This window comes from Struthio camelus, chromosome 2 (genome assembly GCF_040807025.1).
Source record: "Struthio camelus isolate bStrCam1 chromosome 2, bStrCam1.hap1, whole genome shotgun sequence".
NCBI classification, from domain to species: Eukaryota; Metazoa; Chordata; class Aves; order Struthioniformes; family Struthionidae; genus Struthio; species Struthio camelus.
In genome coordinates this window covers 161467944-161488982 of record NC_090943.1, presented here as the reverse complement: position 1 = coordinate 161488982, position 21039 = coordinate 161467944, and positions in this window count along the sequence as shown.

Sequence of the window (21039 nt, the reverse complement as noted above, 5' to 3'; positions counted from 1 at the left end):
GCTTGTACATTATCTGACCTCTAACTGAAAGCAATGCTTTTGCACTGCTTTTATCTTAGATATGGATACTAATTTTAGCACAGATCACCAAGATGTCATCAGAATAGCTCATGAGACTTGAAAGAAGCTTGTGGAATATTTGATTTTACAATGAAAATTGCCACAGTGTGCTTTGTGTACTTCTGAAAGTCTACTATCCCTTCATAAAGAATTCTCAGGGTCAGAAAGAGGCCTACAAACAAATAGGGAGAGACCTAATTTTACTGATAACTTTATAATACTATGGGAAAAATAGACTAGTAGCACTATTAGAAACTTAGAGAATGGAGGGAATTATGCGCACTGAGGACAAAAATACTAGCCTTTGGATTAGTCTTTCTGTTAGAAGTCTGTGCAGTCACTAACATATTTGGGTCCCTGTCCATAATGGGGTTTCTTACTGCTCTGCAAATAGTAGCGAGGCTTGGAGAACCTGGAGAGGTTTGAAAGTAGTTTATCCAACCTGTGTTATTACACGCAAGTCTGCTGAAGTTATCACAGTGAATGTCAGTATTTTTAGCTAAAATGTTTGCATAGAAAAATATAATGTTTGCATGGCAAAAAGAAAAAAATCATTCTGGCTAGATCAGAACCACAAAGATGACAAAACAAAATCAATTGGGGCAGAAATGAGTCTTCCTCATGGTCAGACCATTAATCTTGACTTCAAATCTACATAACAGCAAAAGCAGTAATAACAGACTAAAGCACTCTCAAACTGAAGGATTAAAAATCCCTCACTGGCCCGTATCTTCACTAAATCAAGACTGTGCAGATTTAGGTTGATATTCTTGCGTGGTGGAGAAGATATATTGATTTATACCACCTAGCTTCTCGTTCTCAGTGCAGTCAATTCAAAAAGAGCTGCAAGCCATAAACATAGAATAGATGCTAGATTCGAGCAATGATTAGAGATTTGGTTCAAGATCTACGGATTTTATACCAAATGTTTCAACATTCTGAATTGATCTGAATGCCAAATATCTTCAGGTAAACTTGTTTAATTTCTTAACTTTTTAAATTTTAATTATTATTGTTATTCTGCAGTTCTCTGAGTTACTGCTAACAACTGAAATGTTGTGCTCCGTTAGTCCAGAAGATAAACTTACTGTAGGCTTTTGTCTATTGAGCTTTTAATTAAAAGAAACTGAATTAAGGATTGAAACTCATCAGCTGTGACTTTTGTTTTTAAATAGCTTTACTGCTTTCGGTATAAAAAATTAGCAAACCATATTGTATGTTATCATGATCCATGAATATTCCATTGTGGTGCATGCTATTTTCCAAACGGCTCCTTGGCTCAGGGACTGTTTTTTACTCTTATGTCTGGATAATACCTGCAACAAACAAGAATCAGTTCTTATTAAAGCTTCTGGGGCGCCTGTTATTCAGCAGTTAAATTAGAATTTATGTAATTTGGAACCCTTTTACAAGAACTAGTCACTCATTCTTCCTCATGTCATCCAGTTATTCAGGACTAACTGTTTTTCAGTCTTCAGTACACAAATGAACACACTGACCATTCTGGTTCATCTGCAGGGAAGGTTAAAACATGTTCCTTCTCCCTTTTTTGATTAATATAAACCGAATGAAAGAAAATTCATAATATCTTTTGATCTCACTTCGTTGATTATTATTTTCTGACCTTTCCTTCTTTTGAAGTCATATTTAACACTGGATGCATTACATCAGACAATGCTCCTTTATATGATAGGAAAGTTTTTCAGTTTGCTTTCCTCAGCCAGACTTAGCCCAAATTCTCTAAGACATTGACTAGTCCTTTCTTTTTCAGTGGAGTTTATTCACTGAAATTACAGGAAACTGGTTTGTAAAGAATATAAAGTGGACAAACTGGACTATTCCACCAGACAAAAATGGCAGTAGATAAAATCCGTGAATAGATGCTGACTTCATTACAGCTGAGTGTGGTCAGGATCTGGCATGATCTGGTGAGGCATAAATAGTTTTAAAAAAAGCATAAGCACTTCATTCAAAGAGCAAATAAACTAGAATAAATATACCTAAAATTAAAATAACAAAAGTGAGTCTCTTCCCTCTGCCCTTATATATCAAACAAATGAAAGTCCCTTTGAGGGACCCAGTGGTAAAGGATAACAGAAGATTCTGTATTTTCTATAAAGTATGACTACATGTTACATAATTTTGCACAATGTAACACCTCTTGAAAATATATGTTGATAACAAATCACTGTAATGTCTGCAGCAGGTCATAATTAGGAAAATTAATTTTCTATTGCAAATAGAATTTTCTGCTGAATTATGACAAAAGAAAAATTGCTGCAATCTAATGAGTTGCCTGAATGTCTGAATGATTACTTAGCATATGTTTCCCCTTTAAATGATTCAGTTCAGGCTATAGTATTTCATCTTCAGGGTCAATATCACACATCACATAATGAAGAATCAAAATTTAGTGAAAATATACCAGTTTATCTTCCCAGCTAGGCAATTTTCCACATGTAGTTTCTGTATGTTTTCAATCAATCTTCATATGCTAGCTTAACCTTTAGTAGAAAGAGAAAAATAGCATGAGAAGGCATAGCCAAGGCTGGCCAGTCAATGTTACTCAAGTTTCATTAGTTTGAAATACCCCTTTAGCTGAAATCTTCAACATGGACCTAATTTTAGGCACACAAACCTACAGTTATTTATTTATATGAATAAGCATTACTGACGAGCCGGGTCATATGAAATCTGTGAGGTCACAGAGCCGCAGCAAGTCCTCAGATAACTTCTGAATCATGGTCAAAAGGCATTGCAATGCGGTGCTAAAGCGAGCCACAAATCTTCAAAAGAATGACAATGATCCTAAACAAAGGCGATCTTACTAATAAAAATGATGCTGTCAGTAAAAAGCTATTTTTACCAGAACACTACTTCCCTGGACTCAATTAATTACACAACAATCTCACAATGGAAGTTGGTGGCCCATTTGCTTAAGGAGAGAAATAGACTGAACCAAACTTAACCAAACCTTATGATTGCCATTTGGAAGGAGGCGTTTGGGAGAAAGATGGTAATGAAAAAGCTGCAGTTCTGGTTTCACACATGAGACGTGAGAAGTTCAAAACATTCTATTACACTGTTAAAAATCCTATTTCTAGAAGTTAAAAGCATAATGAACCCTTGAGAATCAGAGGGGAAAGGCCTATGTGAGAACTGACATTTTTATGGTTTCATCATCAATAGATGTTGCTTCATTACTAGTTTTTGCTCCATATGTTTTTGCACACCAAAAATTTGGAAACTGTTTTGAGAAAGAGAAGCTGGAGATAATTTTCTCGCAATGACTGTATTTCCCACTCAGAAACAAGTCATGCAATAATTCAGAGCTTTCTGTTCCCTTATTTGAACAGCCTTTTCCCAATCATCTTATTTTCTGCCCAGAAGCTGCAGGTAGTAGATGGATGGAAAGACGTACTTTGATTTGAGACACAGGGATCTCTGGTCCTTTGTGAACGGTCCAGGTGATGGCAGCAGACCTGTTTGCTGCGTAAACCCTTTTCACGATATAAAGTCCTTGCAAGAGCAGGATTTTGCTCTGGATTCCGGTGCACAGCACCAGTTTTCCACCCAGAGGAAAGAAAAAGCTTTTTGTCTGCTACTATAGGAAAGGCAGACACAAAGCTTATAATTTTCGTTCTAGGTCTACAATGATCCCCTTCATCTTTGAATATGGATAATATTTGGGCCAATAGATGGTACATCATTATTGCTAAAAAAGAAAAGAAGAAAAGGCCAAATCCAAAAACCCTTTTAAGTCTGTCTGGCAATGAAGGACTTTTTTAGCTGTTACAGACACAGATATCAGAGCAGAGTTTATTCTGTTCTTGTACAGTGCCTGCCACAGTAAGAGTCAAAGTGATAGTACAAACAACAAACAACAGTTCTGACAGAGCTTAAATTAACCTCATTGACACAGTATGTAACAACCAACCAGTTGTCTATTGTCCTTGTTTTGTCATAATTTCCCTTAGGAATCCTGTTTGTGTGTGTGAGATGATGTGCTTTTCATCTCATAAGGCTTCAAAGTGCTCCCTTAACAGCCGGATATGTGGGACATAACTCACACATCTTCAAAGAGCATTTTGACTGGACTATGAAAACGATGCTGTCACAATAAAGTCAAATTTTAGAAGTGCACTCGCAGCAAGTTTGCTGATGATACTAAACTGGGAGGAGTGACTGACACGCCAGAAGGCTGTGCTGCCATTGAGAGGGACCTGGAGAGGCTGGAGAGCTGGGCGGAGAGGAACCTCCTGAAGTTCAACAAAGGCAAGTGCAGGGTCCTGCCCCTGGGGAGGAATAACACCCATGCACCAGCACAGGCTGGGGGTTGACCTGCTGGAAAGCAGCTCTGCCAAGAGGGACCTGGGAGTCCTGGTGGACAACAAGCTAAACATGAGCCAGCGATGTGGCCTTGTGGCCAAGAAGGCCAATGGGATCCTGGGGTGCATGAGGCAGAGTGTTGCCAGCAGGTGGAGGGAGGTGATCCTGCCCCTCCACTCAGCCCTGGGGAGGCCTCACCTGGAGTACTGTGTCCAGTTCTGGGCTCCCCAGTGCAAGAGAGCCATGGCACTACTGGAGAGAGTGCGGCGGAGGGCTACAAAGATGATGAGGGGACTGGAGCATCTCTCCTAGGAGGGAAGGCTGCAAGAGCTGGGCCTGTTCAGCCTGGAGAAGAGAAGATTGAGAGGCGATCTCATCAATGTGTACAAGTATCTGAAGGGAAGCTGTCAAGAGGATGAGGCCAATCTCTTCTCTGTGGTGCCCAATGACAGGACAAGAGGCAACGGGCACAAACTGAAACACAGGTATTTCCATCTGAACCTGAGGAAAAACTTCTTCACTGTGAGGGTGACAGAGCACTGGACCAGGTTGCCCAGAGAGACTGTGGAGTCTCCTTCCCTGGAGATCTTCAAAACCCGTCTGGACGTGATCCTGGGAAATATGCTCTAGAGGACCCCGTTTGAGCTGGGAGGTTGGGCTAGATGATCTCCAGACGTCCCTTCCAGCCTCAACCATTCTGTGATTCTGTGAGAAACAGAAAAACTTTTCTTCAGAACCATTATGGACAATTTTGGGCAAGGGGAAAAAATTAGCCCTGATTGATAGGTTCTGACTAGGGCATGGCAGCAGGCAGTCTCATACCGGCAATAGGTATTGTGGGATCTTTTATGGTTATGGTTAAATGATTAAAACTGGGAAAGGCATCTTTCATCCTGTATGGCATGGAGGTAACTATATTTAAGAAACATTTTCAGTCTAGCAGTAAAAGAGACAAAAAAGAACAATGACTGAATGTAGAACAAAACCCTAATCCATGCTGAAGTAATCCACAATTTATTTACTTTTTTTTTCTTTTTACACTGGGGTCAAATAACCACTCTATCACCATCCAAGGCTAGAATTCGTCCTGAGGTAACAATTCTTCAGGCACCAGGGCACTCAGCCCTCTCTGCTTATAGGTATTGCTGGAAACACAAACAAGGGCAACCACCTGCATTATATCACTTCTGAGAACTGCACAATTACACATCATACTGTCATTCTTTTATGAACAACATTTTTTTCCAAGTTTTGGCATATCAAAGGCAGGAGGAGACCTGCTTGAGGATGTAATAGCTTGTCAAGCCAAGCCCAAGCAATGCAAACAGTTGTGCTTTTCTGAAAAGTGTGATAAGAAAATGTGTTTATCAGTGGAGCCATTCCTGTGCAGCTGTATATCTCCAAGAAATCCCAGTTCACAGTAGTTCAATAGCGCCAGTAATTCATCTGTGGTTAATGGGTAATATTCACTGCTGTTTGCAGGATTAAGTGACTGGATGCTAATCTCAAATTTGGCTCAACATCACTCGCAAGAGTTGACCTGTCAGAGCAGACATGGTACAGATATAAATGAAAGCACCACACCGAAAGTGCTGCAGCAAAACTTTAAAGAGGGTCTACCAAGGTCGGTGACTTTACCCTCATTTGTGGTTTTACTTTTTCAGATGGGCCTGCCATTTCTAGTCCAACATTTCACTGTTTAAAACAAAAATGTCTGGCAACAACCCCATCATAAATAAATCATTCTGGAAGGCAATAGATAAGTGGCAAAGACTCCAAAGAGTTGTTTCAAAGAAGCTGAATTTTGCTTATTTTAGAGGAAGCGGGGGCCTCAAGGAATCCAACTGCAAATCCATTTAATGTTGAACAAGGCCATGGTAAACGTAGGTTAATGTTTTAAGGACTAGGTAGAGTTAACTTCATGTTGAAGGAGGTGCCAGATGGCAAAACTGAAATCCTTATATGCAAATGCAGATGCATATATTTATGTCATAAACCAATTCTTCCATGGCATTACAGATCATTCCAGCACAAAATTAGATGCAATAAGGAGATTTTGACCTGATTAGTCATCTGGCAAATGCTAGAAAATTTATTGCCAAAATTCATAATCTAGTTCAAATATAGTTTTAAAATTGAGTGGATATGATTAAGCAATAATATTCCATACATTTTATGAATATCTCTTCTTTTTATGAGATAAATTTTTCAACAAATTCTGTTACAATATTTGATCAATCTGAAGTATACAGCGTAAAGAAAGAAGTATATAGCATAAAGAAAGGAGTATATGCAAAGAAAGAAAATGTACATGCATTTGTTCAGCTTACCTTTTCATATCTACAAAATTCAGTATTCGTATTGAGACATCCCGTTAACTGTGCTAGGTGATTTCCAAACGCAAAGCTGAGATGAGTCTGAAGAGGCACCATGGCATGACAAAGGAAAATCCGTGAAGGCAGGAAGAGGGACATGGCACATAACATAAGGCAAGCATTGGAAAACAACTGAATACTCATCCCATTAACATTTATACCATATTTTGTTCTTAGAGAGCTCTATCAACACTGATATGTTCCCTGTACGCATTCAGACCTAAGAGGAAGATAGTCAGACCAATGATCTAGGAAGTGCAGGGGCACAGAAATGTGGTTCTAATAATATCTAGAGCATCACAGATCAGCTAAGGACAGAACTGAAAATAAAACCTGAGTCTCCAAAGAACTTTTTTTTTTTTCTCTTCTGGGTTGCTATTCCCTCCAACACTTTCTCATCCTCTCATCTTTCACATTCTGCCTCATTCTATCATTTTAGTGAAACAAGTTGGTTATATGTAATTGAAGAAGACCTGCATTCAGCTTTTCTTCCCTCTCTATACCTGCTCAATTGTAGCTCATTGCTATATTCTCAGTCCTATTAAATGCTGATAGGAACAGAGCCTCAAATCCTTGGTCTTCCAAAATCTGCAGAAGTTTAAATATGAAGCCTAGTTTCACAGCTCAGGTTTCTATTAATTAAGCAATGGGATGTATGTTGCTATAGCCTTACTGTTAGATAAACTCAATGGACCTGTAAGCCAACATAGCTATTCACAGTACACTTGGTTAATGGCATAAAATTACACAAAAACACACTATGTGATGGGTACACAGCATGAAAGAAATTACTCTGAAAAGCTATGAAAAATCCACTAAATTTATTTTTAAAAATCAATTTTAAAGGAATTTCAGATCTTATCTTATTTCTAAATATAAGTCCCCCAGTTCATCAGTAATCTTTTCACAATCCCTTATTCCCCTCTGTCCCTGTACAGGCTAGTGGCCTTGCCTCTGTTCAAAGGCCTTTCCTCAGCTGGAAACATCTTCTAAAACAGGAAGGAAAGTTATTTGATTTCAGCTAACTAAATGCAGCTGTTTCCCCTTAAAAAGGGAGGATGGGAGAGAGGAGAGAGAGGAAAGAGAAAAAAAAGAGACAAATTTTTAATTTTTCACCCACACTGGAATCATCTAATATTCTTAAAAAGCCAATATTTTTAACATGTTTCTTCTGCCTCAAAAGCATTCTAGCAGTAGTTTGCCCTGGAGCACAAATTTTGGGATAGAAGCCAGAAAACCAGTTCAAAAAACAGAAGGTCTGTCAACGCTCAGAGAAAAATCCCAGCCTTTTATTGAACTGATAAAATGCCATTCCTTTTCTTTGCCACCACCTCTATGGAAACTCCTTTTCTTTTCCACCATCCTCCCATCAAGCCTGGCTATTCTTCTCTACCGCTGCATCCCAACATGGTTTGTCTTTCTTTCCCTCCCTCCCCTCCCTGGGCTGTGATCTCATCTACCTTTGTAGCTCCCATTATCGGACCCAGCAGCATCTCTGCTGCATTTTGACTGGCAGCACAATCAGAGCTTGTTCTCTCGGGGATGCACAATGTGCTCTGGGGAGCAGAGCCCCCCTTGCACAAGGGATTAGACTTCAGCAACATCAAAGGGTCGCTGGAATAGCTGGCAAAACCAATGGGCCTCATGATGGGCATCTACAATAACTACTTGCCACCCAGTTGCTTTTCGACATTTGTGGAAAAGCAGGGAGGGATAATGAGAGTTTGTTGTAGGATGAGACAAAAGGAGGAAGAAAATAGGACTTGCCGTTGCTGAAAGGGAACATCAGGGCAGTGGGGGTACTACGAATGACCGTATAGTTTGCAAAGAAGAAGTCTGAAACTGCTTCAGATTACAGAGAGGCCTTAACAACAAAGCTCAGAGCAGCTATGGTCACAAGCAGGTGTCTTATTGGACCCATACTGTATTGAGGCTCATCTCACTTGAGGTCAACTGAAGGCATTTTGGAGTATCTCCAACTCTAAGACTTGCTATTTTTTTCTGATTATATATTCTTGTTAAACAGCTCTCGTGTTAAACAGAGAATGAAACATCTCTGAGAGCAACGCTAAGGTGCTAGTGCTTGAAAGTCTATGCAGCTTGTCTTAAAGGTAGGTCTGCCAATCTATCGATCTGCCTACCTATTTCACGTCAATTTTGAGAACTACTCTCACTCCGATCAAACTGTTAAGCCACTTTTATTTCATATATAATACATGTTCACATTACAATAATCTCCACTGGGCTAATTTCAGACCTTCTCTGAAATGGTCTTACATCTTCTTCTGGGCTTGTTTCTAAGTGTGGGCAATGGTGACAGAAGCAGGGTGCAGAAAAGAAGAAAATCAGGAGCTGGAAAGGCAGGTCTGGCACTTACTGACTGCAACAGCTCAACCTACATTTTTCGGGCATGGACAAACTTGGTGGGAGGATTTAAGAGCAAACTGTGCAGTTCAGCAGAGCTTCCCAGATTGGGTTAGACAGATGATGGGATCAATTGCAGTTGTTTGTACAGTATTTGTAGTGCATACAGTGTGTACAGTACATACAGTATATTCAGGCAGCAGTTTTAGGCCAGTGCCTCACTATCACTGTAAACACAGCCACTGTGCAAGCCTAGAGCTCTGACTTGAAAGTGAGGATGGCTCACTCGGGGCAGCTCTAAGATTTCCAATCCCAGATCTTACCTTGTCCTATGTTGCAGTGATGGCACAGTTGTTTTAACAATAGCTCCTGAATCATCATAAAATTATAACTCAATATATTTAAGAACAGTAAAACCTTATTTGGGATTATTTTGACCCAGTATTTTCGAAACTTAGACAGCAGATTGGTACTATAAGCGAGGCAGAAACCTTTCATAAGGGATAGAGCAGAGAGCTGAAAGGGAGCACTGACTAAAATAAAGCAAAATATTTGTTTGAGGTTTACTCAGGAGAGTTGTAGACAGAACAGGATTGCAAAAATCTCTGAATGAAAGAAATAAACATAAAATTTCCCAGAGCCCTCCAAAAAAAAAAAAAAGGATATAGTTCTAACAAAAAAAAGAATAGCTTTGCTAGCAAAGCTAGGTATGGTGAGAGTTTCTATATATGGAAAAAAAAAATACTATATTTCGCCAGCTTGTGAAAAAGTGAACTTTTTTGTTATTGTTATTAAGGTGAACTCACGTTATCCAATAGCTAGGGAATAGCTAGCTGAAAGAGATTTGTAAAGGCACCTATTAGGAAGAAACAGGGATGTCTCTTTCCCCAACACTGAAATAGAGGAACATGCTGGAAAGAAAGGAAAGATTAAGAAAGGTAATACTCTCCTTCCTATGTCAACTCTCTCTTAAGAATATGGAAATTCTTAACAAATATTCATGATTATATATTTATCATTCTTTCCAAATTAGATTGTGTTTGGGGAGTTTTCATTCCATAAATATCTCGAGATGCTCCAAACCCAGACAGTTTGCAGGGCTAGTATGTCAAGGAAGTGAGATTTACCTCATTCAGTCATTGCACTGAAGGCATTTTCACCCAGACTACTCATCACAGATTACTTTCATAATCAATGGGGATAAATAGTCCCTTCTACAGTGAAATTCATATAATAACGATTTTAGGAATAGGTGAATTTTGGGACAAGATGGCCTGAGGCATGTCTACATCATTCCAGCACTTAAAAAGGGTCGCTGGCATATCTAAACTACTGGTTGAGTCCACATGGTAGACATCTTATCTTGGACAAATGCAAGCCACCTAGAAGGTCTATGGACAATAATGCAGTCAGGAGTTACTGTTTTAGTGTCACATCTAGCCACTGTGGGTTGGTGAATCATAAACAATTCAATCTACCTGGAAAAAAATCAGGCCAAAGGCATCTGGAGCTGAACAGTTTAGTCAATCTATTTATCACCCTTCAGCTCTTGAACAGGTCGCAGCAATGCCATCTACAGGTCTTACCTAACACCCACATCAACGAATTGCTCTGCTAGATCCATGCAGTTGAGCACTCAGGTCAAAATATACATGTTTCTGTGCTTCTGCATGACAATGTTCCAATTTTGCAACAGTAATACCCAATGACTTTTCACTGCCCTTGTGTTCTGTGTAACCTATTCAAGAAGTAGTAGAGAATGACACAGGTTCAAGGGTGGGTTACAAGTAAAACACTTACAAACACAGATCTTTTTGTTGTCTACATTACTGCTCTTACTAAAACACCTCTTACCCTTGAGAGTCAGGTTTGCCAAAGAATTCACAACAAGCTCCCAACTAAGTGACCAGATTTTCAAAAGAAATGCACACACTGGATAGCCAGAGTTTTGGAAGAGCTGGCCATAGCATACTGAAATCTGAGGAGGCAGAGGGAGCCGTTTGAAAAATCTTAGCCCCACTTGCAGAAGCTGAGCAACTGAAAAGCTGACCAAAGTAGTGAGAACCTTAGGTTTTGCTTCACCTGAAAGACTTTGCTGTCATTGAGCAAGATGGCACTTGGACTTAGAGGAGAGATAATTACCTATCAAAACACTGCACCACAGAGATTGTCCTTGGAGGTCTTCCCATCCAGGCAGTGATCCTGAATAACCCTGCTCAGTTTATGTAATGTGGCATCCAGGGCTCAGGATGATAGACTGCAGGCCATATGTTAGATCTCTGTGTTTGCTAAAAATAGGGTATTTTTCTGTCTTACTAGGGACAAATCATTATAAATGTGACCAGAAACCTGGCACAAAACCATAAGGCTGAGAGGAACAACAGAGGTCTTTCCTTCAGGCTTGTCAGATAGCAACCTAATCAAAATCCTCTGAGGATGGGAAAGGGGTTATAATTCATAGCTGAGTTTCTTTTCCCTCAAATGGTTCCCTCAGTCTTTGAAGCCTGTCCTTTTGTAGGATAACATGCACACTTCAGCCAGTACTGATGTTGATAGAAAAGCCAACACCAATGACAAGCACCCCTTTTTCTCTGCAGACGCCTTCCTTTTCTCTCCTGGACACTGCCAGCATTAGACATCTACTGTAAAGGACTTCAAAAGGTTAGAAAATGCTGGCATAGTAGCTACATGTGTAGCTGCTTTCTCCTTCCCTGGCTTTAGCATCTATTTTTTGTTTAATAACAGCATGCAGCTGAATCCGAAATTCACTTGGAAGCTGTTAAACAAATACCAATTATTTTTGAGGGACATACATAATCTCCCTTTGCTGACATTCCCACAAAACCCTGTCCTGCTGAGATTCCTGGAGGCTCCAGGAGGAGTACAGCCAGGCTGAAGCCTATTTCCTGAGCGCTGTTATCGCCGATTCATCTTTACTGCCTGTCCAACTCCCTACACAGCTAATGTCACTAACTTTGTAATTTTGAATGTGTTCCAGAAAAGGCTATGAAATATAGTGTTTGTGTCCACCCTGACAATGGAGCCCAGGTCCTGCTCTTACAAGTAAGGCCAGTTTCATCAGCTGGTCCCTCCCCATTAATAAGAACCAATGCTGTTAAATGGGGCACAAACAGGCCATCAACATTTTCACCACCAACAGGTGACTCACCTTTCTTGTGTTAAGTTGTTCCTCATTCCCCACCGTTGTCCTACCTTGCCTGGTCGCACTCTCCCTCTGGGTCCCCATCTGCACAACTAGAAGTAGTTACATGGAGAGCTCGTTGGCATCCAGCGCAGAGGAGGTGGTAGCAACCTTTTCTGAGGAGCAGGAAGGAACCTCCTAACTGGACCAGTTGCCAGCAGAACAGAAATCTGCTTCATCAGTGGCTGTTTTACTTTAGGAAGCTCCCCACAGACCCCCTCCCTCTCTTTGCTGTTTATTCGCCCTTGCCAAGATTTTGTCACCTTGGTTATGCCAAATGCCAAATTAGTTCTTTGTGCTGCCATGATCTAACCAAGGCTGCAGAAACCTCCAGCAAGGAGAAAGAAGAGAAGGCAGCAGGAGTGATTTTTTCTTTCTTCTTTTCTTTAACTTTTCATTTTTTTCCTCCAAAATCACTTACAAGTTGCAGTGATAAGTCAAAGGGAAAAACGCTCAGGAGTGCTGCAGAAATAGACCTTTGTTTTCTATGTTGAAAAAGAATCTAACCTAACCCCCCACCCCAGATACATAGGATTAATTTTCACTACATTGTTTCGTACTCTTTCTAAGTAGCTCTTGCTGAGTTTTAGATTTTGTGGCTGAGCCTTCTGGCTGAAAACACTTTCTGTCCACTCCTGAAGCCTAATTGATTAGAGCTGCTAGCCAAATACAGCAGTCTGTATCAGCAGGTCCAGGCATGCAGGTTGGAACATGGCTTGCAACACTTGTTTTGAATTCCCATATTTATACAGAAGTACAATGTAAAAGAGATCTCAGTGCACAAGCAGAGACAGCACAAAATTTTCAGCTTGTTTCTCTGAGCCTACGTTTTGCAAACCTCGGACGTACTGGATGAAATCAGGCAAGGAGCACTATGAGGACAGAGGTGTAGGTTTGTCTGGAAGAGATGGTCAAATTGATCTTCAGTAGGACACGTCAGGAGTGACAGATTTCAGACACTCTGTAAATACAAAAAGCTTGCAATGATCTCTTTCTGCTTTGAGGCATGATACTCGCACATCAAGTCACATAGTGGAAGAGGTGGGAGTCAGCTGAGTGAGTGAGGTCTACTTTTGGGTGTGAGATTTGACCATTCTTAGCATGTTTATAAGCATATCATAGCATATCAATATCAGAGCCCTAGGAGTATTTCCCCTAGTCCCGCACAGAATAACTAATATTATAAGCAGAGATCCCAGGTTAAAAGACAAGGCAGTTCAATACAAATCTATATTCTCCTTCACTTTCTCTGCCCCCAACCTGGCTTGCTCCTCAGAAATTAATAAAGTAGAGGACTTCCAGCAGTAACTGGAAATATGAGCTGTTTTGGGAAGAGGTGTAAACCGGGATTCAGAATAAGGGAATCTGCCTGTCAATATGTTGAGTGGCCTTGAGTTAAAATATTTACATCGCAATCGCTTTTATTTTAATTAATTCCTCAGGAATAAAGTCATAAACCTGAAAAGGATAGCAGTAGGAGATAATAAAAATTCCTGAGTTAAATTTCCAGTCTGAAGGAGTGGCAGGGTAGAAATGGGAATGGCCGCTACATAGATATCACCTAAAGATGAATGCCATGCTTGATCGTCCCATAGCATCTAGCTCCTCTTCTTGCAGGTGCTTAAAAGGTCTCTTCTCCACTCTCATAATCATCAGAGTGTCTGAGCAGTCCCAAGTGCCCTCCTCTATGGTATTTTTTTCCACTTTACAGACGGGAACAGAGACAAAAAAGACTAAACAATTCACTCAAGGTTCCAGGGACAAAAGCAAGAACCGCCCAAATACTGCACGCTGCAATTAAGCAGCTCTTTCCGTAAGCGGGTACTTTAAAAGTTCTCCAAGGATTCCAATAGGCCAGTGTAATGGAGCATGAGTTACAGCTTAACTCTAATAGAAAACACAGTTTTAAAGATTCAGTGAATGGTTTCTTAAGATTGTTTTGCCTCAATGGCCCTGATCTTCAGTGATATTTGCACAACTTACTGCCATTGATTTCAGTAGGCGTTAGCCACCTAAATGGAGCCAATATCCTGAATTTCAGTGCATCGTTCCTATGCTTCCAAGTTTTGTCCTACCAGGTGGATGGACACAACATTGATCTCTAGAGACACTGAGGACAGAGAATGTTTTGGTTAATCAAAAATCAATCTTTATTTTTAGACTCCTTTTTGAAGTTTTGTCTCTGTTTTTACTACACTGCAGTACATCTTCTCTGCTCCTTTGAGAGCATAAATTAACTGTAGACCTGGCAGGCAGCACCTTTACTTAAGCGGTACCAGTAACAGTAGGGGAAAGAGAGGCCAAGTGGTTCAGCTCTGAGCAGCACCATGCGAGCCAGCAGAAACAGCAGGTTTTGATGTGTTGCTTGCTTCACACAGTACTTTGTTTGGTTTCCACTCTTAGCACACAAAAGAATAGTCCGTATTTATGCTAGTAAATCAAAGCCTGCGATTTCCCATGACAGACTGTCATCAATACCACAATGCAGTATATGCCACCTCCTGTGCGTAACCACATTGTTCTGGAGGGGGGCGCATCTGTCACCCAACTCGTAAGAATTGTTTAGTCAGGCAGAAGATTATGAGCACTTTTGCAGGGAGACTCCCCATGCATGTCACAGGAAATATTGTGTAAGTCAAGCCTGCAGGCTCAAACTACGTGCCTCTGGCGTTAGCCGTTTTGAGTCTGTGTTAAGGCATTATTTAATAATGCAGCCTGGAAAACAAAATACTGAAAACAAGCATGCCAAATTCTGCTAATGATACCTCTACTTACAGTTGTGTTAGAAACAAGGGTATTTGCTTATATGTTTCTCTCTGTTCACCCATCTGTGAACTATTGGGAGGCTGAAGTAGTGCATATTTGCAAAGTTTATTGAAATGTTGCTATTAATTAAGGTTCTATACAATTTGTAAGGTTCAGTTTACAGAGGTGTAGCCCTGCTAAAGCTCGTGGGGGAAAGAGTTCTTCTGCTACCCGAGAAACTAGAGAAAAGGTGAAAATAAACTGGTTCATTTTCATGGACAGCACTCTTTAGGCTGATGCAGGGCTGTTACTGTTAACATCCTTTTAAGCTTTGATGATACAGATAATGGAATCAAATCGTATCATAGTTTGAGTAGGCAATAAACAAGGACTTAATAGCAACCTGGGGAGACTTTCTAATCTGAATTTGCACACCGCCCACACCTCACCCTCATATCAGGGCCAGACTGGGGTATGAACCAGACCCATCTTCCTTACCCCTTGTTTCCCATGTCCGGATCTCAAGACACAGGTGCTATCCAACAGATCCTCGATCTGTGTGCTTGCGACCCAGCTTGAAGTATGCTGGGAGGCACATACTCAGGCCACAGACATAGCCCATATGATTGATGGGTTTAACCACCAGACTCTTTCACTTACTACGGGGTAGAGCAGGCTGGGAGAAAAGAGGAGAGGTGTCTAGGGAGGAGCTAATCCCTGCAGTAAAATCTCTGCAAGATGATATCTCTATATTGGATTGAGAGAGCAGAAATAAGTTTTGGTAGACACATGGCTGTGATGCCAATTCAGCTTTGCAAGAGGCGCGGTTTCTGTAAGCAGCTAAGAAGGCTGAAGACACCAGAAACTGGCACCACTGGGAGAGATTGCCTGTCCTGCCTTAGGGCTTAGACTGGAGCAGGACTCGTCCAAGGGTACACAGTGGCTTCACTGGCCGGAGGAACAAGCTGTGATTTAGGGGCAGGGGAGAGCCAAAGGAGAAAAAAGCATTCACAAAAGAAGCTTTTGTTCAGGAGACCTGTTTTTGGGGAAATGGCAAAAAGCTACAGATGGAGCTAGCATGGGAGCAAGTGTTTAGCTTATTTGTATGCATATACTGGTGAGTCACTGTTGTGGTGTTTTTAAACAAATTATTGCTGTGTCCTTTATTCTATTGTTGAGACTTCCTTTGTTTTGCATGCTCAGGAAAGAGATCTTAAAGTCTTTGAGGACAGCCTTTTTTAAAACATCAGCTCAGTGCCCTGCAGCAGTCCAAAAGGCAAATGAAACATTAAGAATTATTAGGAAAAGCACAGAGAATGAGACAGAAAATGTTCTCTCCTTGTGTCACTGAATAAAGTCACAGTGTTAACACACCCAGAATACGGCGTGCAGCCCTGCCACACATCTACAAGCAGCAAAGATATAAAGAAGGGCAACAGGCATGATTTTGTGTATCAAACAGCTTTCACAAAACCTCTGTTTGAAAAACACATGAGCAGGTGGGGAAACACAGTGGAAAAACATGGCAGGAAAGAAGATACTGGAAAACCACAAACGGTATGGGAAAGGTGCAAACTTGGAGGGGTGGTGCAATTATCAAGCAACATATTTACTGAAAGAAAGTACCTTTCAGTATGATTTAAAATTAAACTTCAGAACTTATTGTCACAAAATGTTACAATGAACAAACTAGGAATGGATCTGGAGGGGAGAAGACAGATTAATGGAAGATAAACAGGTTTCTACCATACGATGTTCAAGATGTAATCTCCAGCACTGGCAGGCCCCCAAACTCATGACTGCCGGAAGCGCTGAGGATCCATCAGGTGAGGCATTACGTGTGTAAACACTTACGCTCGCCCTAAACATACCTTACTGCCCCCTTTCAGACTGACAGTAATTCAGCAGCTTCATCATTTCCTTATACACCAGCAGAGATGGAAGCTATCCTCTTAAAAACTTCTCTCTGTGCCCGTTTTTTCCCCCGTTTTCTGGACGTGGAGGCAGGCCGGTGACACTTTCTGTCTGGAAGAGGAGCCCGTTGAGCCTTGCCAATGTGTTGCCGGTGCCACCTGGCAGACGGGTTCCTGAAGCACTGCCCAGAGCACGGTCCTCCAGGACCCAGGATGTGCCAGATGAAAGTTCCTGGCGTCGCAGCGGAAAGGCTGACATATGACCCATAACTGATCAGCGTTTCTGCAGCTGACAGCCCACAATGCATTCCCCAGCTCCCTACCGCTTCCGTGATTACTACGGAAAGAGGCACACGGCACACCCAGCACAAAATGGAAACAATATTGTGCTTCATTTATTAACCAGAAAGAGGGCGAGGGAAGAATTACAGAGACCAAGCACACAGCGTGAAGCTCCACGCTGTAGCAACAACAGAGCACTGCAGAGACTCTGCCTGCAATGCTGTATGTGCTCCACATAACAAAAACAAAAAATACCCTGACTCAAAAAAATACGTTACTTTGCACAATACTTGCACCAGCTGGAAAACATCAGGCATGCAAGATACATTCCCGGCTGTGAGAGAGTCATCCCGGGTCTTTGAGACAGCAAGATCTCCTTGTCGTGTCGATGTTTATAGTATTGCACCCAGCAATGAGCAAACACGTAATGGATCCTCTCTTTGTTAATTAATACCCATTATGCACTTCCCTGTCCAGTGCAGTCAGTGCTTGTTCTGCTCATAGTTGAGTAGTTTTAATATATATATGCACAGTGGGGTTTTGGGGAGGATTTGTTATTATTCATTCTCAAGGAAGAGCCCTCAAGTAGTGGCTGTTGGTGGGACAGTGAACTTTCAGGTAGGTTATATTGACCTGCATGGATGTTTTTGTGGGCTATGAGAGACTTTGCATGCACAAATATATCATTATTTCTGTTTTTACTGCTTTTTCTTTAAAAAAAGTTTGAGGTGTTCCGTATAGGTATTGGAAATATACTTAGATATCATGGTTTATTCTGACAGGAAGAGAGCAGATGAAGGGGATAAGGAAAGATACCTTTGTCCTAGGATTATTTACCAATCTGTCATGGATTTTCTGTGTAACCTTAAAACACTGCAGTTATCAATTTTCTCAATTTGGGAAAAGTATTCAGATGATCCTAAACTCAGTTCATTTACAATGATAAGGTATGTAATATAGTTAACTGGAAAATGCTCTAAGAGAACACAATCTTTCTAAAAACAATCAGTTCACAATACCATAGCCACAGAACCAGCTTTGTGTCACCTCAGTGGATTTGCTGGCGCGTTGTATAGCCTTCTCCCATCTTTTAATGCTTTTTCATCTATTCTGAGAGTATAATGCTCTTCAGGAGCTGGATCCTGTTTTATTTGTCCAGCATAACAATTAAGACAATTGTGGACAACAGCAAAGCAGTGAAAATGAATTGGCTGGAATTGAACCTGTTCCAGATGTGCTCAAACATCTGCATTCTTGTTACTTCGCGTCTGCTCCTCACTTTTTTTAGTTTTCCTCCACATTCCCCTTACGAGGTGCTTGGTACACCCTGACGAGAAAGAATATTTCTATGCACCCCATGTCATTCAGACCTCAGGTGGGATGTTTAGGTGCTATACCACACAATGCAACGCTGTGCAGAGCTGACTTGGATCCGGGGAGAAGCATACCCGCATCATCGTTAACCTGCACAATGTTTGTATCTGTCATGCTGGTGAAAGAAGATCGATGAAGATGTAAATTAGCACTTGCAAAAAAAATTTACATTGTTTATACAGATGTAAATGTTGTGCCCAGAAACTTACATAATGCAAGTTTATCATATACCTATACAGAATACTGATTTAAGGAGCCTTTATGATTACTCTGTGCCAATATAGCACAGGAGTCTGTGATCCATGTTCATCCCCAGATTTCTTTCTATGGCTGAAACCAGAAGGTGATATGAGTTTACCTTAAATAAATGACTGACTAATAATATTTACCTTGTGTCAATACATCTGCCCAAGCAAGGAATATATTGTGGCCTCTACCCAAATATTGTAATTACGGCAGAGAGAACTTCTACTGCTGACATTTTTATAATCAACTTGAAGGTTTAAATTATCAGTGGTTCAAAAATTACTACTTGACCCTGACAGAGATCAACTTTTCACTAGACAGAGTATTTTAAAACACAATCAAACTGCAAGTATTAGACATTGAATCATATATGGAATGCAAATACATAAGATAAACAGGTACCTAATTCTTGTAAAATTGCTTTTCTAAAACTATAATATAACCATCTACCAATGAGAAGAAACGCTTTGTATTTTCTCTCTAACGTGAAAGCTTTCCAGTTATTGTTTTTTGGATAAGTATTAACATTCTGGCTTTTTATCTGAACTGTTTATATCCCGTAATTACTGTTTTTACAGTAGTTGCCCATTGATGGTTCTGAACTTATAGCCAAAGCTCAGGATAATTTAAGAAATAATAAATCTAAAAGAATTAGCCATGAAAACGGTATGCAAAATGCATGACCCCGTCCCTGCACTAACATTTATTCTGGTGGTGTTGGCCAGTAAATGGTTTGTGTGAACCTAGAGCAATTTAGTAGCGTGTTATTTTTCTAGCGAATGCCCTTTTGTCGGTAATCCAAAATCTAAACCTTTGATTTCTTTAAAAAAAAGAAAAAAAGAGACCAATCTTTTGCCTTTGTGATCACTGATAACCTTCAAAACAACAATGAACTGTAAACAAGCAGTGATGTTTGCCCCAGCAAGAAACAATAGCTGAGAGTCATTACTTGCTTCTAATCACTCCTTAGGTAACTCAATATGCTACTTTCAATGTCTTCAAAGGAACTAAAATGAAAACATGTTACTATGCAACTGGGGATATCTTCACTTCACCAAATGTTTTTGAAAATGAATCACACTAGTGAAAGAAAAAAAGCATGCAAATATCTGCACAAATATTTGCTTTACCGATTGACCTTTACCGAGAGGTCCTCCTGTTCCCGGTGTAGGTCAGGGCTTGGGCTCACTCCTCGGGGTGACCAGGGTTACCCCCATCGATTACCGCGAGGTGCCGGGTGGCCGTGGCGTGCAGTAGAGCAGCAATGGCAACACCCTGGGATTTGTTACAGAGCTGTTTGAAATAAAACACAAGCAAATAAAATTTGAAGTAGGCTGCAGGAGAGCACAGAGCGCTCCGCTGCGATCGCAGTGCCAGACGCAGTCAGTTCGCTGGGAACGGGCGCATCGGCTGCGCTGCCCGGGAACGCAGCCAGTCCCTGAGGCCCAGCGCTGTCAAGGCTGTTCCCGCTACCGTGGCATTTAAATCATCGCGGGCACGTACTAAACTCCAGACAGATGCAACCTACAACTTCCAAGAGGCAAGAGATTCTCGGCGCTCATCTCCAGGGTCTGGCAAAGATTAGCTGTGCACACTAGGACATGCATTATTAAGGGCATGACGCAGATGAGAAACAGGGACGCGAACACCAGCTAATTCTGAGAAAACATCTAGAATATGATGTGAAGTTACCAGGTACTGGCTAAGAATTTTAGGGAAAAATAGAGAAGCTCTGTGCCACTTACAAGAGCTGCCTAATTAATATATCTTTTACCTCTGCCAATTTTTATATTCTGCTGTTCAGTTATGTAAATTGAGCAGCATTTTGCACTATGATTAATAGGCCTTTAAACAAGAAGTTTTTTTCTGCTTGAGATAACACCGTGAGAAGCCAGTCTTCAGTTTTTTGTTTTTCTGTTTGTTTTTTTTTTCCAACTAGCTATTTCTTCTACAAATTATCTCCTCTTTCTTAGCTTCAGAAATGATTCTGACGTTATTCAAGATGGTATCTGCTACTAATTATGCCTTGTAAGGCTATGCATTTCATTCAAAGTCATGTTAGATATTTATCACAGTAATCTCTCATTACGAGCGGAAAACTTCATTTATTGCATACAATTTGAATGGGAGTAATTTCCAATTGGAAGAG